At 40.4% G+C, this 14,214-nt stretch overlaps 1 protein-coding gene across 1 annotated transcript in view; it reads left to right on the top strand.

Moving 5' to 3' along the window:
• TENM1 (teneurin transmembrane protein 1) overlaps window positions 1-14,214 on the top strand; it is a 784,494-nt gene that overhangs the window by 671,037 nt on the left and 99,243 nt on the right. The window lies entirely within an intron of this gene.

The following is a 14,214-nucleotide window of genomic DNA, read 5'->3' as shown; positions in this document are numbered from 1 at the left end:
TTAAAATCATTTAAAAGTGAATAAATGAGCATGATGCATTATTCACATATATGTAAATGGATGTTTCCAGGATGTTTGAAAGTTTTCTTAAGTAAAAACAACATTCCCTCAGAGATCTATTTTACATTTATTTAGGAAAGTTTTTTGCTAGTGAGAATAAATAGGAAGATTCAACACAGGTCTGAGTCCAAAATTTTATTTTACCACAAAGCTACAAAATCTGGATTAGATAATGAAAAAAGATATAGAACATATTGCACAGTTTCCACACTCTTTGAATTCCATTTTTAGCCTGCAAACATGAAGTTAGAATATAACATGAGAGAAAGTAACTAGATAGCCCTCCAAGGGGCTTTTAAATTTTAACATCCCATGAATATGATGGTATAGATTATTAAAGAAACTTTTTGAACGAATTAGAAGCTCTAAAGTTTGGGGATTAATCCAAGAGATATTTGGGGGGATAGTTTTTGACCATATCTGGATTACTCTTGGCTCTGCTCTCAGTGATCACTCCTGATGGGCTCAGGAAACAATCTGGGGTGTCAGGGATCAAACCTGGGTCAGCCACATATAAGGCAAGCACCTTACCCACTGTTCCACCTCTCCAGCTCCAAGAGAGAATAATTTTGAATGCAAGTAATAAAACACCTTTACAGTGGTTTGAAAAATAAGGTTTCATTATCTCACAGAATGAGATTACCAAAGGTAAGTAAAGATGGCTTTAGATTTTCTTCTTTCATCACACTTACTGGAACAAGTCATATTCCCATACCTTCATCTGGTACTATTAACAGGGAAATGGAATATCCAGAATGCATTTAATGCATATGGAACTAGGTCACCTTCCCTGATCATATTGCTATCAACTTCTTTTTGGGGGTGTGTGTGTACTACTCAGGGCTTACTACTGGCTCAGGAATCACTCCTGGAAGGCTTGGGAGACCATATAGGATGCTGGAGATACAATCTGGGTCAGCCACATACCAAGCAAGTTCCCTACTCACAACATTATCTCTCTGGCCCCTGATATCAACTTTTTGAACTAAAATCTGGATTCTGTTAGTGGGAACGAAGAATTATCGATGGAAGGAAACTAATGATATTCTCCACCGTTAGATATTCTTATTGATTCATTTTTAATTATGCCTAAAATGCAGGATAACATGGAAAGTAGTTAACACATAACTCAGAAACATTTTTTTTCATTTTTTAATTAAACGAAAATAAACTGAAGCCAGAGAGCTAGTACAATAGTTAAGGCACGTGCCTTGCACCAGACCACCCAGGTTCAATTCCATATGGTCCCCTGAGATTGCCAGCAGTGATTCCTGAGTTTTGATCCAGTAATACTCCCTGAGCACTAGTTAATATGGCCCCAAAATTTAAAAGTAAAATATTTCTTCACTTCCAAGCCCTAAGATTCTCTTTCATCTCCATTTTCTTGCATACACATCTCTATAAAACACTATAAATGTAATTATTGGGTGATAACTAAATCTTCCCTTCTACACGTCCCTGCCTAGTCCTAGAAAATCAGAAAATATCAAACACAGTCAACTAAAAATAAAATGGGAATTGTAAGGCCTTAGAAACTGGAAATTAGAACAAAATAAATGAACAATTCTTATGAGAGATTTGAGTGATTAAGACTCATTCATTTAGAGAGCCTAAGATTCCATCATGCAAAACCTGAAGGAAAAGGAACATCATTTGTGGTAGTAATGGTATAAACGTTTTTATATGATAGGGGACAACATAATTGATGCATGTAGACTATTCATTTGTGGGATTTTTTTTTTACTGAAAATATGAAACATATTGCAATCAATTGCCTGAAAACAACATATATTTCTGTGTAGAAAATTTATACTGTAAAAGGATTTTTTGTCAAAAAATAAGAAACATACAAGCCTCGTCACCAAAAAAATATTTTTATGATACTTTGCAAGCTATTATTGTAGCCCTAAAAGCTGTATCTCTTTCAGATTGCAATGTAGAGTGAAGGCTATTGAATCCTGGAGATAGTATAGCGGGAAGGGCACGTGATCTGCACAAAGACAACCTGGGTTCAATCCTAGGCATTCCATATAGTCCCCTAAGTATCGCTAGGAGTGACCACTGAGCATAGAGTCAGTAGTAAGCCCTGAGTACCAATGGGTGTAGCCTAAAAACCAAAAAGAGGGAGGAGAGAGGGGAGGTCTTATGATGGGAGGGGAATTGAGGGGAGGGGAGAAGAGGTGAGAGGGGAGTTCTGGAAACTAGAAGATAGTGTTATGTTTTCCTATACATTTAATTCCAAACCTCAGTTTACTGGTTTCCCTCCTTTCCTTCTCTGTATAAAAGCTCAGCTTTCTAAACAACAGATCTTCTTGTGGAAGTGCAGGAAAGGAATTAATAAACAGCAGAACTTTTTTTACTTTTTTTATTTTTTATTTTTATTTATTTATTGTTATTGAATCTCCATGAGGGCTGGAGCAATAGCACAGCAGGTAGGGCGTTTGCTTTACATGCAGCCAACATGGCCTACCGGAGTTCGATTACTCCGCCCTTCTTGGAGAGCCTGGCAAGCTACCGAGAATATTTCGCCCGCACAGCAAAGCCTGGCAAGCTACCCGTGACATACTCGATATGCCAAACACAGTAACAACAAAGTCTCACACTGGAGACGTTACTGGGCCCGCTCGAGAAAATCGATGAACAACGGGAGGACAGTGACAGTGACAGTGAATCTCCATGAGAACAGTTACAAAGCTTTCAGGTTCAAGTCTCGGTCATACAATGATCAAACACCTATCCCTTCACCAGTGCACATGTTCCACCACCAAGAACACCAGTATACCCTCCATCCCAGCCCTCCCCCTGCCTGTGTGGCAGGTGGTTTTCACTTTACTCTCTCTTTACTTTGATTACATTCAATTTTTCAACAGAAAACCCAGTATTATTTAGAATTATCCCCCAACTATCAGACTTGCCGAAAAGGCATCATTAGATAATTTGTTTTCTATTGCTGATAATGAAGAGCATATGATGTTGTTCATTTCTGGTATTTTGGATTTCTGGTATTTTTGTAATTAAGTCCAGAGGGATTTCTGCCAGAAGCTGCTGGGTTCCCAGATTGGTTTGTGTGCCTCTGGGATCATGGCCTTTTGGGAGCGGAGGAGTCCTTCATGGGTGGCAACTCATGGTCTGGTCAGGGTGGAGGGAAGGGAACAACAGAACTCTTTGAGAAAGAAAACAGCTTTGTGTCCAAATTATCTAGCAGTTATTTCTGTTCTGTTCCTTATTGTCATTTCCTGGTCTGTGCTTACTATGCCCTAAAGAGTAGGGTAATAGTCACAACTGTTCTATACCTCAGTCTAGATTATCACCCTGGACATTGATTAGGGATACATTTCTAATGGCCCCATTTCCTCAGTCTGGAATTGCTTTTTCTGATAGAAATTCCATTCTTTACTCTCTGAACACACCACTATTTCCTTGGGATTTTTCTCTTGTGTTCTTTTAGATGATTATGTGATTTTCTAAATTTTTTAATTTTTATTAGTGAGACACCATGAGGTACAGTTGTAGACTTACAAATTTTTGTGCTTGGATTTCAATTATACAATGATCAAATACCCATCCCTCCACCAGTGCCCATTTCCCACCACCACGGATCCCAGTATCCCTCCCACCCCAATCCCCCATCCACCCTGCCTCATGTTATCTTATGTTCTTACTGAAATTGAGTATCACTATGATAAATATATAATTTGTTTTCAGTTGCCAAAACTATATATTCATCTGGAATCTCAATTGGACTGAATGTTTTTTGGACACATGTCATAAGTGTTCAAAAGGCACAGTCACTATAAGGTCTGTTTCCAAAAGGACACTTTGGTGTAAAGAATGCAGAGAAGTGAGAGCTAAAAGTGGAGACATGAGGACCTTATTAGCATGCTAGCCTTCCAACTATATCTGGGGCACAATATGGAGCCAATAAAATCATTAAACAGAGCAATGCATTTTTAAAATATGGGTAAGCATGGGAATGAATTTCTTAAAGATTATTTCAAGAGTATATCAAAGAGGGGGGAAGTTTTAGAGGCAGGGAGATAGACCACTTAAACCTTGGTTAAAGTGGGGCTGGAGAGATACAGTTGGTAAGGTGATTGTTTTTATTTTAATCAATCCAGATTTAATCCTGAGCACCCCAAAATGGTCCCCTGAGCCACTCCTGGATTGGTCTCTGAACATACAACCAAGAATAAGCCCTGAGAACACTGGGTGTGACCAAAAAAATTCCTAATGGAGTTTTGAAAGGCCTGGGGAGATTATAAGTGGGTTAGAGGGCTGGAGCGATAGCACAGCGGGTAGGGCATTTGCCTTGCATGCAGCCAACATGGCCGACCCGAGTTCGATTCCTCCGCCCCTCTCGGAGAGCTCGGCAAGCTACCGAGAGTATTCAATATGCCAGACACAGTAACAACAAAGTCTCCAATGGAGACGTTACTGGGCCCGCTCGAGCAAATCGATGATCAACGGGAGGGCCTTTACTTTACTTTACTTAGAGCACATTATTTGCATTTGGCTCATCACAGTTCAATATACAACCCCACATGACCTCAAAGAGCCCAGTAGTATCGTTAACTGCAACTCCCAAGCAGTACCATATCATAACTTGTGTGGTCCAGAAAGATAACTCAAATGGTCTTAGCATGTGCTCAGCATGCCTAGGTTTAACCCCTGGCACTACATAATTCCCTGAACACATAACTTGGAATAGCCCATGTACTACAGCTATTGTTCCCCACCCCACAATATCAGATACCAAAAAGTTTACCAAAAAGTTACATAAATGACCAATGATAATACCCAAACATATATCTATATCTATATCTATATCTATATCTATATCTATATCTATATCTATATCTATATCTATATCTATATCTATATCTATGGATTAAGAATCCTACATATGTTAGTAAATTATTTGACCTAAAATCGAAAAACTTCTTACAAAGTTTCAGAGTTAAGAATGTACTTGTATGGGGGCTGGAGCGATATCACAGTGGGTAGGGCATTTGCCTTGCATGCAGCCAACCCGGGTTCGATTCCCAACATCCCATATGGTCCGCCGAGCACCGCCAGGAGTGATTCCTTAATGCATGAGCCAGGAGTAACCCCGGTGCATTGCCGGGTGTGACCCAAAAATCAAAAAAATATTAATAATAATAAAAAATAAAATAAATCTCAGCTTCAAAATAAAAAAAGAATGTACTTGTATGTTTATATGATTCACTAAGATATAGAATATGAAAGGAGAAGAAATAGGTTCGGGTGAAGGTTATGATAAGTTCATTTTTGGACTTGTTGAGGGGCCAGTGCATACTTTTAATGATATGTCAGGCAGATATGTATGCCTAAAATGGATGTGGAAATTTGGATTACCACTTACATGTGGTAATGGCTATTATATAAAGGAGTGGATAGGGGTTTATGGGAGGGAATAGAGAGCAGTTTTAGAAAGAGAAGGTAAAACACCTTCTTCAAGATAAAGAATATCAGTATTCAAGAGAAGACTGAGGAACTGCCATCTGTAAGGAGTCTGAGAGGAGTAGGATTTGACAAGTAGAAGGAAAAGCCAAGAATGTATCCACACATACATTCAACATATAAAAAATATATCATGGGTAATACACTTTTCAAAAGAAAGGGACACATTATTATCAAATGCTCCTTAGAGGTCACATAAAATGAGGTGTTCTGTAAGAAGCCTTGTGGTTTGAAAGCATTCTTTTTCTTCTTTAGCTTCCACAAAGGTATTTAGGTGTCCAGGATTTCCTCTTGTCAATCCATACCCAGCTGAGCCAGAAGTCCAATGTGAAGACCCAAAGATGCAGTGCTCTCAGTGTTGCTTGGAGGGGTTTGGGGGTACTTAGTGGTACTTGAGGACCTTTAGGGCTGCACTCAGAGCTGCTCAGATAGTGTTGGGGATCATGCCTCAAATCAAAGTGGTATAAACCACATGCAAAGCAAGTAATAACCCCTGCACTATCTCTCTGGTCCCTTGAGAGCACTCTTGACTCTGAATAAGTGTACCTTTGATAGAAGTGCTAATTAATTGGAGTCAGGTTGCAGTGGCATTGAAACAAATCAATTCAAAGTGTAAACCGACACGGAGATGTGGCAAGGGTAGGCAGAATTTGGACAATACTGAATGAAATCAGATGGGCCTGCCAGGTTGAGTGAGTGTGTGGCCTAACACTACATAAGTTCCATAAGCTCTGTGACAAGTTACCCCTGTGTGGACAACTGTGGCAGTTTTGGGAACCCAGGTTTCTACAAGTGTGTTAAAATCATGAACTGTCTTCAGCTAAAGAGGAAAATGCTGAGTAGGGAGCTTCATATCACCTTTCAAAAACAAAGCCCCAGTTGTTTATAGCAGTACTTAAAATGATCCAGCTGAGCTTACATGGTGTTCAGTTTCATATTTCAGTAAATCAAAATATATTGATGGGTAAGGGTGGAGATAAAATGTCTAAATGAGAGCACACAGATTCTGCTGACATGGAACAGACAAGAGAGAAAAGAGAATCCTGTGCAGCAACATGAAGATTTGAATCAGACTTCATTAAGCACTTACAGAGACTAAGATTGTATGTGGCAGCATTAAACATTATCAAAAGATCTTAAAGGATTTTCTTCTTTTGAAACTTTTTTCTGGCCATATGTAGTAATTCTCAAAATTTTACCCCTGTATGTATGCCTAATATTTGCTCAGGGAACCAGGTGCTGCCAGAAAATGAATCCAGTCCCCCCACATTAAAAGCATACACTCAGCCCTTTAAACTATCTTTCCCTCATGCCTTTTGAAGTTTTGGTGACTATTTAGGCAACATCCAGTGGATCTCAGGAGTTGCTCCTGGCTCTGGCTTTGAGGGTTACTCTTGGAAATATTTAGGAGATTGTGGGATACCAGAACTACAACCTTAGACTACTTCATGCAAAATATATATCTAGCCGCTTGACCTGTTTCTCCAATTCTTCCTTTTTGAAATAATTAATGTAGATTGTGAATAGATAAAGCTAAGAATACTTGGGATATAGTTTTCTCTGAAGTCAGGGAGAAGTATCAACTTTTCTCACTTTTCCTTCCAGTACCATGAATATTTGTCTATAGAAACAAAATCTAACTATTCAAGTTCATTGAAATTTTCCCTCTATTTCAAAGTCAAAAAATCCCTTAAAGGAAAGGCCCATTCTGCCTTTTTCCCCCCTGGTAGAAAGGTGGCCTCCGCCTCAGAGCTTATTGGAAAATCAAGTATGAGCTGGTGGTGACAAGGCAACTGCAGTCTCATGGGAATGGGGGTGGTACCGGCTTGTCCTTCAACACCCTACCGAGGTCACAAGTTGCCCCTCCACAAGTGGCTCTCCGGCAAGGTTATGGCTCCAGAGGCAAAAGAACTTAATCCAGAGCCCAGAAGCTTGCGGCAGAAAAGTGAATGGATCATGCATTAAACTACGGCTCCATGCCTCTTTGGTAGGGAAAGGGTGTTGCTCCCTTCCACTTTCCTCCCCCCCCCACCCCCAGCAGCAAGGTGGCCACCGCCTTAGAGCTTATTGGAAAGCCAGGTATGAGCCAGCGGTGATGGGGCAACTGCAGTCTCATGGGAAGGGGGGTGGTACCGGCTCGTTTTTCAAGCCCTACCAAGGTCATGAGTTATCCCCCACGAGCAGCTCTCCAGCACAGCCTTAACACCAGATGCACAGAAACCAATCTCGTAATTATCTAGCTTTTTGCAGAAATCCAAAATCACAAGGCTGCTATTGCGGCCATGCAAGATTATATGATTCTCATAACCAGCTATAGAAAACAAAGTATTTCACAATGCCTTTTCAGCAATTCTGATTGTTGGGGGCTAAATTCTAAACAATAATGGTGCATCTTTTGTCGAAAAAATGGATGTAATCAATGTAGAGAATAGTTAAGTGGAAATCATCTGCCTCACAGGCATTGGGAGGGTTGAAGGGGGGACATATTGAGGTTCTTGGTGGTGAAAAATGAGTACTGGTGAAGGGAGAGGTGTTTGATCATTGTGTGACCAAGACTTAAACCTGAAAGCTTGGTAACTTTTCCCACAGTGATTCAATAAATAAATATAAGAAGAAAAAATAATAGATATATAAAATTATGGAAAAAAAGTGAGATGGAGTTCATGCCCAATTTAATCAGCTAATCAGTGGCTGAATAAATAGCAGTACTTTTACATAAAAACAAAGAAAGGCCCAATGTGGCACTGTGAATGAAATCCCCAAGCTAGCTCAGAGCAGGAACGGGCCTCATTCTCCCATTTCCCTATTTTACCAGGAGTTTGGCAGTCACACCCACAAACTGCTCCTGGTGCCATATAATCTCATTAATGGCCAAGACCCAGAAACTTAGAAGAAAAACTCCCAGAAGAGAGCAACATATTCTATCTATAATAAGCAACACAAAAGAAATCGTCTAGCATTGCCTTTTTGGCAGGTTTGAGTGGTGGTGAGACTGGTATCGAAATATAATATAACCAAAGTAGAGAGAGAATATGGGGGAAAATGTGTGCCACACAGGCAGGGTAGGGTTTGGACTGGGGATGAGCGGGTGGATACTGGGGATTTTTTTTTAATAGTGAGGCACCATGAGGTACAGTTGTAGACTTACACATTTTTGTGCTTGGGTTTCGATTATACAATGATCAAACACCCATCACTCCACCAGTGCGCATTTCCCACCACCTCAGATCCCAGCATCCCCTCCCCCCCCCAGCCCCTATCCCACCCTGCCTCTGTAGCAGGGCATTTCCCTCTCTCTCCTTTTGAGTCCCATGGTCAGCAAAAGAGGCATTAAGTGGCAATCATGCTTGGTCGACAGTCTACCCTCAGCATGCTCTCCCATCATGGGCGGACCCTCCCAGCACCCTTTATTTGGTGTTCCCTTCTCTTTCTGAGCTCCCCCTTCCCCTAACATGTGTGGTTGTCCTCCGGGTCATTGAGTAAAATTCCTGGTACTAATCTCTGCCATACTTGGGTGTTAGTTTCCTATTTTGCTACTTTATGTTCCCCAGATGAATGCAATCTTTCTATGTCTATCCCTTTCTTTCTGAGTCATTTCGCTTAACATGATACTTTCCATGTAGTACAACTTGTATGTAAACTTCATGACTTCGTCTTTCCTAACAGCTACATAGTACTCCATTGTGTAAATGTGCCAGAGTTTCTTCAACCAGTCATTTGTTCTCGGGCACTCAGGTTTTTTCCAGATTCTGGCTATTGTAAAGAGTGCTGCAATAAACAGACAATTGCAGATGTCACTTCGGCTATACTTTTTTGCCTCTCTGGGATATATTCCCAGGAGTGGTATTGCTGGGTCAAATGGGAGCTCAATTTCTAGTTTTTTGAGAATCATCCATACTGCTTTCCAGAAGGGCTGAACCAGTCGGCATTCCCACCAACAGTGAAGGAGTGTCCCTTTCTCACCACATCCGCGCCAGCACCGGTTGCTTTTGTTCTTGTGGATATGGGCCAGTCTCTGTGGTGTGAGGTGATACGTCATTGTGGTTTTGATCTGCATCTCCCTGATGATTAATGATGTGGAAGATTTTCTCATGTGTCTTTTAGCCATTCGAATTTCTTCTTTGTCAAAATTTCTATTCATTTCATCTCCCCATTTTTTGATGGGGTTGAATGTTTTCTTTTTGTGGAGTTGAACCAGTATTTTGTATATCCTTGAAATTAACCCCTTATCAGATGTGTAGTTGGCGAATATCCTTTCCCATTCAGTTGACTGTCTTTGTATTTTGGTCACTGTTTCTTTTGAGGTGCAGAAGCTTCTTAGTTTAAGATAGTCCCATTTATATATCTCTGTTTTCACTTGCTTGGCCAGCGGTGTGACATCTTTGAAGACACTATTAGCTTCTATGTCATGAAGGGTTTTGCCAACATTTTCCTCAATGTATCTTATAGATTCCGGTCTGATGTTGAGGTCTTTAATCCACTTAGATCTTACTTTTGTACATGGAGTTAGGCAGAGATCTGAGCCCATTTTTTTGCATATAGCCGTCCAGTTTTGCCAGCATAATTTGTTAAAGAGGCTTTCCCTGCTCCACTTCACTTTTCTTGTCCCCTTATCGAAGATTAGATGCTCGTATACTTGGGGGGGGGGGAACGTCAGTATATTCAACCCTGTTCCATTGGTCTACAGCTCTGCCTTTGTTCCAGTACCACGCTGTTTTAATTATTACTGCCTTGTAGTACAGTTTGAAGTTAGGGAGGTTGATTCCTCCCATTTTCTTTTTCCCTAGAATTGCTTTAGCTATTCGTGGGGGCTTATTGTTCCATATGAATTTCAGGAATGTTTGCTCCAATTACTTAAAGAATGTCATGGGCATCCTAATAGGGATTGCGTTGAATTTATACAGTGCTTTGGGAAGTATTGCCATTTTGACAATGTTAATTCTCCCGATCCATGAACAGGGGATATTTTTCCATTTCCTCGTATCCTCTTTTATTTCCTGAAGTAGAGTTTTGTAGTTTTCTTTGTACAGGTCCTTTACTTCCTTAGTTAAGGTGATTCCTAGGTACTTGATTTTCTGGGGCACAATTGTGAATGGGATTGTTTTCTTCATGTCTTTTTTTTTCTCTTTCACTATTTGCATATAGGAAAGCCATGGACTTTTGGGCATTGATTTTATAACCTGCCACTTTACTATACAAGCCTATTGTTTCTAGAAGTTTCTTGATAGAGGTTTTAGGGTTTTCTAAGTATAGTATATCATCTGCGAATAGTGAGAGCTTGATTCCTTCCTTTCCTACCTGGATGTCCCTAACATCCTTTACTTGCCTAATCGCTATTGCAAGTACTTCCAATACTATATTGAACAGCAGTGGGGAGAGTGGGCATCCTTGTCTCGTCCCTGATCTTAGAGGGAAGGCTCTCAGTTTTTCGCCATTGAGGACGATGCTTGCTGTAGGCTTGTGGTAGATAGCTTTAACTATATTGAGAAAAGTCCCCTCTATCCCCATTTTGGCTAGGGTTTTCATCATAAATGGGTGCTGGATCTTGTCAAATGCTTTCTCTGCATTTATTGATATGATCATATGATTTTTATCTTTTCTTTTGTTGATGTGGTAGATTATGTTGATTGATATCCTAGTGTTAATCCAGCCTTGCATCCCCGGGATGAATCCTACTTGGTCATGGTGTATGATCTTTTTGATGAGTTGTTGAATTCTATTTGCTAGTATTTTGTTGAGAATCTTCGCATCTGTGTTCATCAGAGATATCGGCCTGTAGTTTTCTTTTCTCGTGATATCTTTGTTTCCTTTTGGTATTAGAGAGATATGGGCTTCATAGAAACTGTTTGGGAGAGTTTCCGTTTTTTCAATTTCCTTAAAGAGCTTGAGAAGGACTGGCAGAAGGTCCTCTTTAAATGTTTGGAAAAATTCGCTAGTGAATCTATTTGGGCCCGGGCTTTTGTTTTTGGGAAGGCTTTTGATTGCAGTTTCTATTTCGTTGATGTTAATAGGTCTATTCAGATACTCCAGGTCTTCTTGATTCAGCTTTGGGAGCTTATAGGAGTCCAGGAATTTGTCCATTTCTTCTAGGTTCTTTTGTTTCGTGGCATACAGACTTTCAAAGTAGTCTCTGATGATCTTTTGGATTTCTTTGGCTTCTGTTGTGATATCCCCCTTCTCATTTCTGATTCGGTTTATTAGGGTTCTCTCTCTCTGTTTCTTTGTGAGTGTTGCGAGTGGTTTATCTATCTTGTTTATTCTCTCGAAGAACCAGCTCTTGGTTTCATTGATCTTTTGGATTGTTTCTTTGGTTTCCATGTCATTGATTTCTGCTCTAAGTTTTATGATCTCTTTCCTTCTGCCTGATTTAGGTTCTTTCTGTTGATCCTTTTCTAAGGAATTGAGCTGTGAGGTCAAGTTGTTTATGAGCACCATTTCTACAGACCTAAGATATGCTTGCAGAGCTATAAATTTTCCCCTTAATACAGCTTTCGCTGCATCCTATAGGTTCTGGTAGCTCGTGTCTTCATTCTCATTTGTTTCCAGGTATCTTTTGATTTAGTCCTTGACTTCGTTCCTGACCCATTCATTGTTCAGCATCGAGTTGTTTAATTTCCAGGTGTTTGATTTGGTTCTCCGTGTCAGTGTGTGATTCACTTCTATCCTCAGTGCATCATGGTCTGAAAAGATGGCTGATACTATTTCTATCTTCCTGATTCTGTTGAGGTATGTTTTGTGTCCTAGCACATGGTCTATTTTGGAAAATGTTCCGTGTGCACTAGAGAAGAATGTGTATTCTTTCTTTTTGGGGTGTAAAGCCCTGTATAAGTCTATAAGCCCTCTCTCTTCTATTTCTTCTTTCAAAGCCAATGATTCCTTGCTAGGTTTTGTTCTTGTTGATCTGTCCAGAGGTGAAAGGGCAATGTTGAAGTCTCCAAGTACTATTGTGCTGCTTGCAATGTCCTCCTTAAAGTCTGTTAGCAGTTGTTTTAAATATTTGGCTGTTCCCTCATTAGGTGCATATACATTTAAGAGTGTAATCTCTTCCTGTTGTATGTATCCCTTGATGAATAGAAAATGGCCTTCACTGTCCCTTCTAGCCTTTTTCAGGGTGAAATTAATGTTGTCAGATACTAGTATGGCCACCCCAGCTTTTTTACAGGAGCTGTTTGCTTGCAGGATTGTTTTCCATCCTTTGACTTTGAGTCTGTGTTTGCTCTGAGTGTTGAGATGAGTTTCTTGTAGGCACCATAATGTTGGGTTCTGTCTCTGTATCCATTTTGCCACTCTGTGCCTCTTCAATGGTGAATTGAGACCGTTGACATTGAGAGAGAGTATGGTTATGGGGTTTTGTGTCATGTTTCTGTTCGGGTGTGTTGTGGTTGTAGGGTTTGTCTTGTCTTATAGTAGCCTTTTTAGTCCTTGTTTTAGGTTTGGTTTTGAGTCTATGAAGTTCCTGAGCTGCTGTTTATCTAGAAAATAGTGTAGCTTTCCATCTATTTGGAGTGAGAGTTTAGCCGGATAGAGTATTCTTGGTGAAGCATTCATTTCAGTGAGTTTTTTGACTATATCTCGCCACTGTCTTCGGGCTTGTAGGGTTTCCTCTGAGAGGTCTGCTGTGAATCTCAGGGGTACTCCTTTGTATGTGATTTCCTTTTTTGCCCTTGCTGCTTGCAGTATTCTGTCTCTATCGGCAGCATCGATCATTCTGACTATAATATGTCTTGGGGTGTTTCTGTTGGGGTCTCTTTTAGCTGGCACCCTTCGGGCTTCTTGAATCTGGATGGCTGTATCATGGAGCGCTGGGAATTTTTCAGCAATAATTTGTTTCAGCAGGTTTTTTTCATTGGGATTGTTTCCTTGAGCTTCTGGTAGTCCAATGATTCTAATGTTGTTTCTTCTGGAATCATCTCGTAGGACTCTGATTCGCTCTTGAGCTATTTTGAGGTCCCTTGCCATCGTTTGCTGTTGTCTGTTGGCTTGGTGCAGCTGATCTTCCAAGTCACTGATTCTTTCCTCAGCTGTGGTCGTTCTGTTGTTGAGGGCAGTGAGTGAGGTTTTGACTTCGTCTATGGAATCTGTGATGCGTGCCGTTTCTGTGCGGAGCTTTCCAATTTCGGCTCTCATTTCTTACTGTATTTTGTCAATTGTGCGATCGATTGTTTCTTTCATGTCCTCTTTCAGTTTAGCGGATATGTGTGTGACTGTTTCATCGAGTTGATTGATGGCTTCATATCTGAATTCCTTGTCAGAGAGGTCCCTAAGGTGGCTAGCTCCTACTGAGGCTTCTTGAGAGATTTCCTCATGGTCTCCCTGTGGTGGGGATTTGCGTTGTTTCCTCATGTTGTTGTGTATGTGGAGGGCTAATATTTGTTGGTTTGAGTGAACAACCTGCGGCTGCGTGAGCTTTGTCCCGCCAATACTGGGGATTTTGGTGGTGGAAAATGTGTACTGGTGAAGGAATGAGTGTTTGATGATTGCTCAAACATGAAAGCTTTGTGACTGTGCCTCATGGTGAATCAAAGAAAAGGGGGGAAAGTAATAATAAAATAAAACTAACATTCAGAACAGAGTAGAAAAATGATGTGGAGTTAATGCTCAATTAAATCAGCTTAATCAATAGCTGAATAAATAGCAGTACTCCTACATTATTGAGAAAAAAACAAAAAGATA

The sequence above is a fragment of the Sorex fumeus genome, unplaced genomic scaffold (assembly GCF_029834395.1).
Source record: "Sorex fumeus unplaced genomic scaffold, SorFum_2.1 ptg000171l, whole genome shotgun sequence".
NCBI lineage: Eukaryota > Metazoa > Chordata > Mammalia > Eulipotyphla > Soricidae > Sorex > Sorex fumeus.
Note: the sequence above shows the minus strand (reverse complement) of the source record. Positions and strands in the feature narration are given on the sequence as shown.